The sequence below is a fragment of the Syngnathoides biaculeatus genome, chromosome 3 (assembly GCF_019802595.1).
Source record: "Syngnathoides biaculeatus isolate LvHL_M chromosome 3, ASM1980259v1, whole genome shotgun sequence".
In the NCBI taxonomy this organism is placed as follows: Eukaryota; Metazoa; Chordata; class Actinopteri; order Syngnathiformes; family Syngnathidae; genus Syngnathoides; species Syngnathoides biaculeatus.
Genome location: NC_084642.1, coordinates 25157843 through 25171324, shown reverse-complemented (window position 1 = coordinate 25171324; position 13482 = coordinate 25157843).

Sequence of the window (13482 nt, the reverse complement as noted above, 5' to 3'; positions counted from 1 at the left end):
CAGGCTTAACAGTTTTACAGGGCATCGGCAGAATGCCACTATATTTCCTGAGCACTGTCAAGGGGCACTTGAGCAATGCTCCAAACGGACTGCAGCCCCATCCTCTGACTATATCTCCTTGATGTGAGTAAAAACAGCCATATATGAATTTGTTTCAATCACCTGTTTTCACCACAGGGAGCGTGAGTTCAGTTGTCACTCACTGATGGTGCGACTCTGACTGTGGATTGTTGCCAGTTTTCATGTGTGATTAGTATGTGCCTTGTATGTGGACCAGAAACCAGTCCAGTGTGTGCTTTGCTGCCCTGAACAGGACAAGTGATTATTAAGAAACTGAATGGATTGTTGGATGGCTGATATACATCAATAGTTTTGCACATCTATGTTATTGCAATAATGCCAAATGTTTTTCTTTAAACAGTCATGGAATGAGACATTAATGCTTGTTGTTTTGCATTTCAATCCATGCCTTAGCTAAACCTTAGCTAAAAACTTACTTTGCACTAGTGGTGCAGTGGTACATGCAGCCTTTGATGTCGATGGTGAGGGTTCGATTCCCAGACAGTGCCTCAATACTCTTGCCTGGATTAAAAAAAAATAATAATTAGGATAGGTTATATCAGAAAGGGACAGACATAAGCGACTCGCTGTGGTGACCCCTGATGAGTAATGATCAAAGCAGCTAGATACATTTTATTATCATGTCAACGTCCATTTTTTTTAGAATCCCCAGACATTGTTTCTCCTTGCAACAGGTGGAATGTTTTGTAAAGCTGACACAAATTGTCTAGGTGAGAATAATTATACACTGTCTAAGTGTGTCAGTAAAATCTCCAAGCACCTTTTGATTATGAATTTATTATTCATGATGATAACTGAAGTACTTGTGTAGAACCATTTATTCATATGCATTATTCATATAAACGAGCTGCACATAATGAATGTGGCAAATCAGCAACGACTCTAAAGAAGTGTCTGTTTATGTTTTCACACCCATTCTTTTGATTACACGCGTGCTATCCCTCGTTGCCAGACTGGCCATGATAGTTTCCTGCCACAAGTTAAAAAAAAAAAAAAAACGGCTTGGTGTTATGTTATGATTTCTGTAAATACTGACTGCTTTAACCAGATTTTTATTTTGTTGTTGTTATTAAAACTGAAAAAAAATGTTGTTTTGTCTACTTGAAAAAATCACACAGCTTTAATATTGATATAGGAAATGTTTATGGACAAGCTCCAAACTTGGAAAAACATCATCTTTGAAAACAGATATCAGGCACACATAGTTATGTATGCCCAATGAAAAAACGGCAGAACATGCAGTTGCCATTTTTTTCCATACAGAATAAGAATGAGATTGACAAAGCTAATCCAATGATGAAGATTTGCTATGTCTAGTGCTGTGACATTCAGGAAGACTGAGGTAGGTTGTGCTACTTTTCAATTTTCAGGTACTTTTTTTTTGGGGGGGGGTGGCTACCTCTATCCATCAATGCATACATCTTCCATTGATCCAACATAGGCTTGAAGAGGCAACATATTTCACATGGAAACCCAGATTTCTCTCTCCCCAGCCACTTCATGAAACTCTTCGAGGGGGGATCCTGAGGCGTTCCCAAGCCAGCCGGGAAACAAAGTCTCTCTGGCGTTTCCAGGGTTGTCCCTTTGTCTCCTCCCAGTGGGACATGGCCGGAACACCTCAACTTAGGCATACAGGAAGCATCCTTACGAGATTCCTGAGCCACCTCATCTGGCTCCTCTCAATGCGGAGGAGCAGTGGCTCTACTCTGAGAACCTCTCGGATGATCGAACTTCTCACCCTATCTCTAAAGGTGAGCCCGGATACCCTGCAGGCCAAACTCATTTCGGCTGCTTCTGTCTGGGATCTTGTTCTTTTGGTCACAACCCACAGCTCATGACCATGGGTGAGGGTAGGAACGTAGTCCAACTGGTAAATTGACACATTTGCCTTTTGACTTAGGTCCTTCCTTGCCACAACGGACTGATACAAAGTCCATATCACTGCAGACGCTGCACTGAGCCATCTGTGGATCTCCCGCTCCATTCTTCCCTCACTTGTGAACAAGACCCCAAGATACGTGAACTTCTTCACTTGGAGCAGGACCTAAATCCCTGACCTGGATAGGCCACTCTACACTTTTCTGACTGAAGTTTCAGATTCCGAGGTGCTGATTTTCACGGCAATCGCTTCACACTAAGGTGTGAACCGCTCCTGTAAAAGTTGGAGATCCCGGCTTGATGAAGGCAACAAAATCACATCATCTGCAAAAAGCAGAGATGCAATACTGAGGCCACCAAACCAGACCCACTCACTCAGTGCACTGGCTAGAGCTTGTTATTCCATAGTAATAATACATATAGGGGTCAAAAGTAAAGCTTTTCCTGAGTGAATATTGAGACGAAATATCAGCAAAGTTACTTAGCTAATGTATTTTTTAAATTGCACCCCTGATTTCAACAAAACCATCCATTATACACAGAATTATTCATTCATCTCTTTTCAAAAAGCACTTTTTTTTCTTTTTTGCCTTAATACCTTCAACTCCTTTCCCTCCACCCTCAATCCCCTCTTTCCCTAAGTGCTGCCTCCCGGCTGCGATCCTCAGGGATCCACAGAAGTTGATTGTGTTTTGATGTTCTTGTGAAACTCACAAGTGCACTCAGCACTCAAACCCATAACATATATTTTCAGGCCATGTACCCAGAGGAGAAGAGACTAAGGACCAGTGAAGACTATTTACTATGACTTCAGTCAAAAGAGTGTACGGTCACAGTTCCGTAAGTACATGGAACTCCCTGTATTGGTATATACAGTACATGCAAGAGCTACAAACACCATGTATAATCTTTCATATTCCTGCGTGAATCACAGTCACTCCTGTTGCTGCAATGTGAACTAAATGCTGGCCCCTGAACATTTGGCCGGACATCCGTTTTCCATACTGTTTATCCTCACTAGGGTCATGGGTGTGCTGGTGCCTATCTCTGGTAAATAAGGGTGACCGGGGGAATACACCTTCAACTGGTCGTCAGGCAATTACGGTATGACTAATCTAGAAAATACAACAGTCACTCACATTTGATGAGCCCATTTGCGCCCGCGCACCATCGCGCTCGCAAATCTGCACAGTCGAGCACAAAAAAAATCACGTGTAAAATTTGTTACGAGTAGAAAAAATAGATATTGAAAGATGTTGCTTATTTTGTGTAGTCTTAACAATAATTTACGTGTTAATTTAATAAACGTCGGGAACAAAACAAGCCTGTTCCTAAAAAATCAGTATTCACCCAGAAAGGGGAAATGCAAGTTAACCGTACTGAGCATGTTCGGAAGTGATGCCAAAAGCATATGTTCTTCACGTACTGCGCTGCGGCGAAAGTCATCAACATAATGAGCCATGTCAAAGGAAATTCAGTTACACCGGGGGTGCTCAATGAGTTGATCGCGAGGCAGTTTCGGTTGATTGTGTGACAGCGTGCTCAAAAAAAAAAAAAAAAAAAAAAAAGACGTTAGACTATCATCCACCTTGTCGCTGGATTCAGGTGTGGCCAATACGTCGAGCGCATGCACATCAATGGATTGACAATAGATAGCCCCGTAAATTAGGTGAGATTATAACAATACATCATGATGAAATAAAATGATAAAATTAAATTATTATTTTGTTTTGAAATGTAATGTCTATTGATCTCTTTAAAAATGTCTGTCTCAATTTGTGCATCGTCAATAAATTATGATTATGGTTTTAGGTGACAACTACATACTCATGTATAACAACTCAGTAAGTTCTTTTAAGGTCTTGAGATTCCTTTCCTAATCACACCCGCAACTTTATATCTGCGGGGCATGACTGGTGGACCACACTCGTAACTTTATATCTGCGGGCATGACTAACCAAACCTGTACATTTTTCAAATGGGAGTGACTGAAATACAGTATAAAAAAAATTGAAAAATTCTGGCAACCAGCTCTGAGAGTGAAACCATGAGACAAACCATGAGAGCTCTGATTCCTCAACTGATGAGAAAAATACTAAGCTCATAGGGGGCGACTTTGTTATGGGGAATTTTGATATTAAGTGAGGCTTTTCCAGTGAGTTTTGAGAGTTTATATGTGAAACTGTGAAATGAAAATGTCGAGCAAAACCTTGCCATCAGCCTTCATTACAGAAAGGCTTCCAAGGTGGCATTTATGGTTTCATACTTCACTGGGAGGGTAAGGGCCTGGGCCATGGCTGAGTGGACCCATGGTTCACCAATTTGTAACTCTCTTGAAAACTTCAGAGAGCCTCTGAGGACGGCTTTTGATGCTGTTTCATCAGAACGAGAGAAGGCATGAGAAGTCACAAAGGTAGGTAGATACAGAGAGATTGTCATTATGCCATCATATTTCACAGCCTAGAGACTATCTTTATGTCTTAAAATACTTGCTGACTGAATACAAGATTTGTTAGTGCCTCTTGATCTCGCTCCACACCTTGACTCATTCATAACATTAGCAATAAGAACTGACAATCACAGCAGGTAAGCAAAAGAAGCCATCACCATTGGAACAGTGTTGCAGTGTCTTCACCCGCTTGGCGGATTACCTCACCAATTCTACAGCAAAAGGTCTCCCCTGAGGGGGTGAAGGAACCTATGCAGCTGAGATGAGCAAAGTTCACTAGATAATAAGAGTAAATAATACAGGCTACATGTAGTATATCTTTGAGAGCATAAAAATAAAATAAATCCCTCCATCCATTTGTTGAGCTGCTTATCCTGACGAAGGTTGCGGGAGTGCTGGAGCCAATCCCAGCTGTCTTTGGGCAGTAGGCAGGTGACACCCTGAACTGGTTGCCAGCCTATTGCAGGGCACATGACAGACAACAGTCACAGTCACAATTACACGATTTGGAGTCTCCAATTAAGGCATGGAAACTCCACACAGGCGGCAACTGGATTTGAAACCCAGTCCTCAGAACTCTGAGGCCAATCCTCTGCTCCACCGTGCTGTATAAAAGAAATAATAAATGTAAATAATATGCAATTTACATGTTCTCCAAAGGCCTACATGGGTTTTCTCCAAGCACTGCGGTTTCCTCCCACATCCCAAAAATATGCGTTTTTGCAGGTGTGGGTTTTTGCAACCAAAAATTCCTTGCATGTGCCAGCTTTCTCCACTTGCAATTCCAAGTTTCCAAATCAATACATCTTGTTTGTTTATCACCGTAGTTTTTTGTAGTGATTTTGTGTTTGTTTTTTGTTGTCTTTTTTTTTTTTTTACCTTGAGAAGGATTTTCTGTTGCATTTTGAATTAAACAACTGCTCATTTTAACTTTGCCTTAGTTTTTAGAATAGTGCATTTGGGTTCAGACATACTTCAATTATAAATTTTATAAGGGGAAACTTCACATTTACTGGACTTGACATTTTTACTACATCCTTTATTCAATAGTCATGGGTAAATCTTGTGAATTATGAACAAATGTATCTGTTATTCTACCAGTATTCCTAATATGAAACAAATTATAGTATTCATACACATTTTTAGATAACACGAGGAGGAACTTGGTGAATTAAATTAACACAGTTTCTCAATGTCACAGAAACAAGTATTGCCCATGAGTTGAGTCAAGTGAGTAAAGTTAATAAACCTATTTAGAATAACTTTCAGTATGACGAATCACATAAACCAAACGATAGTGTGAAAACATTGCCTTTATATTTCTGATTATTGAAAGATTTTTGTACAACAGATGAGATTTCTTGAGTTTGGAGATGTCCGTGCTTGTCATTAGACGGTCTCGCTTGGGGAAGTGATGTCTTAGTAAAGATGCACCGCAAAGCCGGCCGGGTGAGACTTAAGACATTAATAGGGAGAGAAAAGCCAGGCAGCATCAATGTCAGGCTCTGTGCAAGGGCCTGCAAGATCAGAGCGTTTGTCTGAGCTAGACAGGGAGGGTAGGGGTGGGAGAGAGATACAGACAGAAGAAGGAAAAGGGAAAAAGTTACCCAGTGACAAGGAGACAGAGGAAGCACAGAAAGGGCCAGGGAGGACGGTAAAGAAAACACTGACAGGGAGGGAGGATAAATAGAAGGCATGTTCCTTCTGCCACTTGCCTTTCCTGACTCCAGATTATGCGCTTCATTGGCCTCGTGTCACCTTGTATACCTTGTGGAAAAACACAGCAAAAGCCAGCCATTGAATACATATGGCCAGCACACTGACAACTGAGTCCGACAAAACTTTCTTTAAAGTACATGATTGGAAAAATGAAAATAAACTTTATGGTTTCTGTACTGTTCTGCTCTGTAATGAGAGCCCTTTTTCGTGATTAATGAGGTGTAGAATTTCACTGTAATGTAAAGGCATTCTCCTGAATAAGTAGACAACTTGAAGAATTATGTTAAGGTTAACATGAAGATCAGAGTTTGGCAGGCGGCACTCATGGTAATTAAGGGCTTGTGAAGTGAAAGAGAATGCCTTGGGGTCTGGATAACTGGCGGTGGTAGCAGAGATAAGGAAAGGAGTTTAAGGCAAATGTTTCACATCTCAAGGGAGAGCTCCTTCCTGGGACTGCTTGAAAAACTCAGTTCAGATTGTGAAAGAAAAAAAGTCACTGAGAAAATAAATGGTGCTGACATTGAACCGGGAAACTTGTGCCTTGATAAGATGTCCCTGACTAACTTTTGGAAGACGTCATTTAATACAAAAAAAATAAAAAACAACATAATCTGTCACTTTCAGAGAAAAAATAATTCTGCAAACAATGGGATTTATAATATATATGGTTTTTTTTGCAGTACCCAAAATAGGTGAGTTTATTTATTTGCCTCACATTCCCATTTTTGTGTAAGAGTACAAGATCACATCTTCATCTCTAATGGTCCCATCTTCTCCAAATGTGAAGCTTCCTGTATTAGGACACATTCAACTGGCACCCTCCTTCATTTTTTTCCATCTGTTTTGCATGGTTGGTCTCAAGGAAGTAAATTGCAAGGGGCCATTTGCCTCACGCAGTTCAGCACAACTCCTTCACCTAGTGTTGATTAGATTGCTGATTGTAGCCTGTGGAATGTTTGTCGCCCAAGATCACCTCCTTAGCTCCGCTATGCAAAGCTTCAGATATTGGTAGGAATTGGAATACACCCTCATATACTGCATACCAATCCAGATGAGGACGACCGACGTGCAGATGAGCTTCACTGAATCTGTTTCTTGATTGTTGGGAATTTCTTGGTTACGAAACCCTATTGTTGTGGCAGCAAGGCGGGTGTTTGAAGATCCTGGATATGGATGTCCTGGGCTGGTGTGGTTACTCGAGTTATGTAGTTGTGAGGCTGGTCCAATGAATTCTCGAATTCTCTGCAACACCTTTGGAGCTAACTTATGGTTGAGCCAAGCGCATTCAACGCACTTACAACAGCTCTGGTGGACATTCCTCTCGGCATGCCAATTGCATGCTCCCTCAGCACTTTACACGAGTCAGGAATTTGATTACTTTAAACTTGTCCATGTGTTAAAACACTTGCACTTGGACTTGAACCCATTGACTTGAAAACTCTGAGAAACCAACACTTTGTTGCGATAGCCATACAGTGGTACCTCTACTTACAAACGTCCCTGGCAACGAAAAATTCAGGTTATGAAATGCCTCCTCAGAAAAACATTGTCTCTAGTTGTGAAGGAAAATTTAGGATATGAAAGGAAAAATTAAGCAATGGATTTGCAGCCCCCAAATTCCACCCAACGTAGACATCCTGTATCATGGTTTGTGTGGCGCGATAGAGACATCAATTTTTACTCATGATGCTTTTCGTTTCCCTTGAACACTCGAGGGACACCGAATCACACGCTAGCGCTTTCACATACTGTCACAAACTCGCACACATTGGAAAAGTGCAACATTTTACTGCGTTTTTTTGTTTGTGTTTTTTGCAAGTTTATTCATCTCTCTTCACCATGGGCCCCAAGAAGCATTAGTGGAATTAAGTTGTGTGTGTATATGGAACAGATTAGGCTATTTATATGTAAAATATAGTTCTATTTGTGAAAAATTCACTTTACGAAATGACTTCCGGAATGAATTAATTTCGTAAGTAGAGGTACCACTGTATATGCAATTTCCTGTTTGACTACAAGAAAAAATGATAAATGACTGCATAAAGCTCAATGTTTTCATGTTTGTTCATTAGACCAACCATCATTGCTAACATGAAATGTTGTCAGTTAACACGCTCGCAGTAATTATCCATGACTTCATTCTTTCCAACACTATCTAAAGTAATAGTCATGTCATTATCCAAGCCGCTTATCCTCGAAAGGGTTGCAGGAAACCTGGAGCCTATACCAGCTAACTTCAGGCAAAAGGCGGACTACACCCTGAACTGGTTTCCAGTCAGTCACAGGGCAGATATCGACACCATCATTGAGCGGGAATCGATCCCACGCTGCCCGCAGTAAAGGCAGGCGTGTGTACCACTACAGTATCAGTGACTCGCCTAAAGAGATAGTTTTAATTTAAAAAAAAAGACCAAAAAAGGACAAACCTGTGCAACATAAATCAACAATAATTGTGGCAGTTTCGTAAGGTACAGGTACCAAGAGTCAGTATAAACATACACAAAGATGACAACAACAATTAACGTAACAATAAAGATGTTAATTATTGCAACAACAAAAATCACATTGCACTGTGGGAATCACCCAGACAATGTAGCAGAAGGTTGCGCAAATAGTTAAATGGCAGACCGCTGTCTAAGTTTTGGTTTTGATATTGCACAGTACTTTTGTACTTTAGTTACTTTTATCAATCAGCACACACTAGTACCTGTTTGACATAAAACTACATTCTTCTTATCCTTTTCTCCACTTCTTTTTGTCGTAATACATTGACAGTGGCTCCCAGTGTTCTGATTAGATAGTTGGATAAAATGATACCTTTATAGGAAAGTTGTGTTCCACTTTTTGTTTAATTAGTCCCTTATGTTTTTGATATTCACAAGAAATGCCAATTTTAAACTGAAATCGATTCATATTTGTGTTGGAAATTGCCTCACTAGAAATGTTTGGAGACAAGAAAATGCAGTTTCCTGCTTTATGCGCAATGTGAATTGCAGAAAAATACAGCTGATTATCTAAAAGAGGAAAAACAATTAGTTGTTCATTAAGTGAAATGTGATTTTCTCATGTATTCATAAACCAAGCAAAACTATATTTTGTCCTCACAGTCAATTACTCCGACAGAATTGTCAGTAAGATACTCACTCACTAATTGCTGCAACTACTGGATACAAATTTTTGTTTGTGAAAGCTCATTTTAATGTCAGTTTAGTAATAAAGTGAGAAAAAGTGTTAGCATAGCATGTTCAATGAATAACTAAAAATTGGGGTCAAAGGGGCAATAAACTAAGCCCCCTTTGAAGATTGGCTCTGATCGAGCAAACATTTTTACCAGTACCCTCGCTCTCTTATGAAGGTTCAACACAATTCATCCATCCATCCATCCATCCATCCATCCATCCATTCTCGACGCCGCTTATCCTGGTTAAGGTCTCGAGGTATTATGACAGCTGACTTCAGGTGAAAGGCAGACCAGACCCTGAACTGGGCATCTGTCAGTTTCAGGGCACACATAGTCACAGACTACCATTTATTTCTACATTTTGTAAAACTATAGCCCTCCCTAACATTTTACTTTAAACTGAAAGTTCTGTTCTGTAAAAGTTCCCCTTCTGACTTTCTTTCCCCCTTTTCCCTTTGAGTTATGGATCTATTATTCATACTTTCCCCTCACACCAGGAGGGCCCAGTTTAAGAATCTTTGAAGTCTGGAGGTATAACATCGTGTAAATGAAATAAAAAGTGGGACGAGAGAACTCAATCTGTGGAGATCTTTTAGGGGGGTTTGGAGGGGGCAAAGGGCCGTTATTAAGCTTGAGATAGTCAAAAGTCGAGCTCCAAACCTTCATATTTACAATGGAATCAAGGTGAACTTTCAACTTTCACATTGATAACGAACATGCATTATTCAAATCAAGGTGTGTGGTCATGCAAGAGCTGCCATTGTTCAACATTGTTCAATCGTTGGGAAGTATGTAGATCAAAACAAAACTGGAGCTTGCCGCTTTAAAGACTGGGCTTTTTTGAAGGGGATACAGTACAGTCTGAAATACAAATCAGATTTTACAAGAGTTGAGACAATTCACTGACACAGTCAACATACACATATGCACAACACTTGCCCAACTTGAAGGAAATTCAAAAATGAATGCTATTTTGCGAAATTCAGTCTTTTTACTTCCAAATATGGAACTCACAACTCGACCAAGAACAGAAAATGTTTTGAGTGTTGTACTTGACAAAGTGTACTCAGAGATCAATGTAGTACCTTGAATATTTGTCCTAAGAGAGAGAGAGAGAGAGAGAGAGAGAGAGAGAGAGAGAGAGGAGAGAGAGAGAGGAGAGAGAGAGAGAGAGAGAGAGAGAGGGTGAGAGAGAGAGCAAGAGAGAGAGAGAATATCCATAAAAAGTGCATGAGAAGACAAAGCGCACTCTCTGCAAACTGAAGGCAGGACAGATTACATCAACCCAAACTTTCATCCATCTTGAAGACAAAAAAAATGTGAAAATAAATGAAGACGTCAATAATACAAAGCCATAATGCAGCAATAAATAGATCAATAAATCAATCAATCAAATGTGCTTGGATTGCTTGCTTGCTTACACTCGAAACAAATCGAATCATTCAGTGTTGATTGTGTCTGGTGAAGGGGTGCCCAAGGCGTCGATCGCGATCGACCGACCGGCAGTTTTAATCTACCGCGTGACAAAAAAAAAAGGGACATGAGCCTATCATCCATCTCGTCACTTGATCCATGCGTGCCCAATATGGCGATCATGCGGGTAGATTGCTTGACAATCATTTTGACCAATCCTGGCCTCTTTTGACGTGTCACTGCACATGTGCACAAAAAGGCGTCTTCTCGCAAGATGGGTTCCTATTTATCGTCTGTCTCTTGCTTTCTCCACGGCCACCGCAGGTGTTGGTAAACTCTGCGTTCTCAAATACGAGGTCACCACAACAGTCTACCATCCTCTGCTGAGGATCTGTATGGTGATGCAGATGTAATCTTCCAGCAGGACCTGGCCCTTACTACTGCTGCCATAAGCACCAAAACTTGGTCAGAGGCCCATGCCACCACAGTGCTTGACTGGCCAGCCATCTAAACCTCATTGAGAATATATTGATAATACCCAATTTATCTGTAGGGTATTATCAAGAGGAAAATGAAGGGCACCAGACCAAAAAAAGAACTTGCAGCTAGCATCAAGGAAATCTTGGCTTCAATAACAACCAGGCATAGCCTGACAGTCTCAATGCCATAGCATATCAAAGCAGTGATTAAAGCAAAGCCATTCCCAACCAAGATTTGAAGATTAACATCAGATTTTGAAAGCATATTTTGACTGATTTTTGACCACAAGTTCTCTTATTTTCCCCTACAAAGACTGAGAAGTAAATGGTGATTCCTTCAGAGTATTCAAATGTTTTGAATTGCTGATTTTCTGGGTTTTATGAGCTAGAAGCCGAAGTTATGTAAAAATAAGCAAATGCTTCCCTTCATCCATCCATCCATCAATTTTCCGAGCCACTTATCCTCACAAGGGTTTTGAGAGTGCTGGAGCCTATCCCAGCTATCATTGGACTGGAGGCAGGGTACATCCTGAACGGGTTGCCAGACAATGGCAGGGCACATAGAGACAAACAACCAATCGCCCTCATAATCACACCTAAGGGGCAATTTAGAGACTCCAATGAATGCATGTTTTTGGGATGTGGGAGGAGAAAACCCACACAGGCACAGAGAGAACATCCAAACCCCACGGAAGCAGGGCTGGGATTTGAACCTCAGTCGTCAGAACTGTGAGGCCAACGCTCTAACCAGTACCAGTAACAACACACCATACACACACACACACCATGTGTGAGTGTATGGTATGTGTGTGACACATACCATCTGAGGCGGTTTGTCTTTTCATTTTCTTCAACTTGAAGTTGCATCTGTAACTTTCTCCCCCTTCTCCATTCATTTTCCTCTGGCGTTGCTTGTCAGTGGTGACATTGATGGTACCTGATGTCTCAATAATAAAACACAGGAATGTTTTCTTCCTCAGGAAGACAAAAACACCGTGTTCAATGCTGTCCTTTAACTGAAACTACGCTGTCTTTTTTTCTCAGCACAAAATAAAAAATGATCTACATCCTCGGATGTATAACAAATGATGGTTTCATACCGCTATAATTGATCATGTCTGTCCAGTTTGAGGTGCCAGCATGATGGAATCTCCAATGGTCTTTCACGAAGAAATGGCAGACAATGCCAAAACAGTCTCTTACTTTTGGCAATTAACATGGCCTAAAAAATGACTTTGGGCTCTGCTTTTACATGCAGAAATCAAATGTGGTGTGACTTGAGTCCTATCAGTATTGATTCTTTGCTGTTTCTTCCCTCTGAGGTTCGCCCCTGTAACAATCAATCACAAGAAGCAAGCCCTGTCTCTCACTTCCACTGATGGAATATTGACAAATTACGACATTTGAAAAGAATGATGGGTGCTCTGGAATGTGGTAAATCTATGAAGGCACTTGTTAACTGTCCAGCACATCCACTGACTCGAATACTTTGAGTCAAGCATTAGTCACTACCTGGAGAAAATGCTACCTTGACAGACAAATAACAAAGCTTTTGAAAGTTTATCATATCATGTTCTTCTCAGACAAGTTAAAAACTATAGAACTAATTTGAATGTCTGATGCTAAGCACAATTATTAAGCACAATTTATTAACTGCTCTTGGATTTTTTTTTTTTTTTTTAATGGTACTTTTTAGGTTTGTTCTGAAGCATCCACGTGGGACCAACCCCTGTGCACTGTATGAGTCCTTGAAGTGGCAAGGTCTCGAGGTCAGAAGGAAACTCCATTTGTTCTTATTTACTTTCAAATGTCTTCATTTTAATTTTGGAGCAGAATGCCACATGATCAGAAAGATTCAATCACAGGTGTGAGCTTTACAAGGAGGAAGAAATATGAAAAAAAAATGGGAGCTTTTGTGGCTGTTTTTCAACTGCAAATAAAATTGTAATGATGTAAATTTCCAAAACCAACTGTAACTTCAAGAAATTTACATTCTCTCCAGGTAATGTAGCAATCTAAAATACAATTACCTATATTTTCTAATTCAATGACATTATCTCATTACATGTAACTATTATTTCCCAATACTTCTTCACTCACTGATAAATGGCTGAATAGATATTTTCATCTCCACAGTGAGGCTGGAGAGGCATGCACTTCATGGTCGAGTGTTTCTCTCCTGGTTACTCAACTTGGCACACTAGGAAGAGCCCCGATGGTTCCAAACTTTCTTTTACGAATGATGACGACCACTGTGCTCAATGAAGCTGTCATCGGTGCAG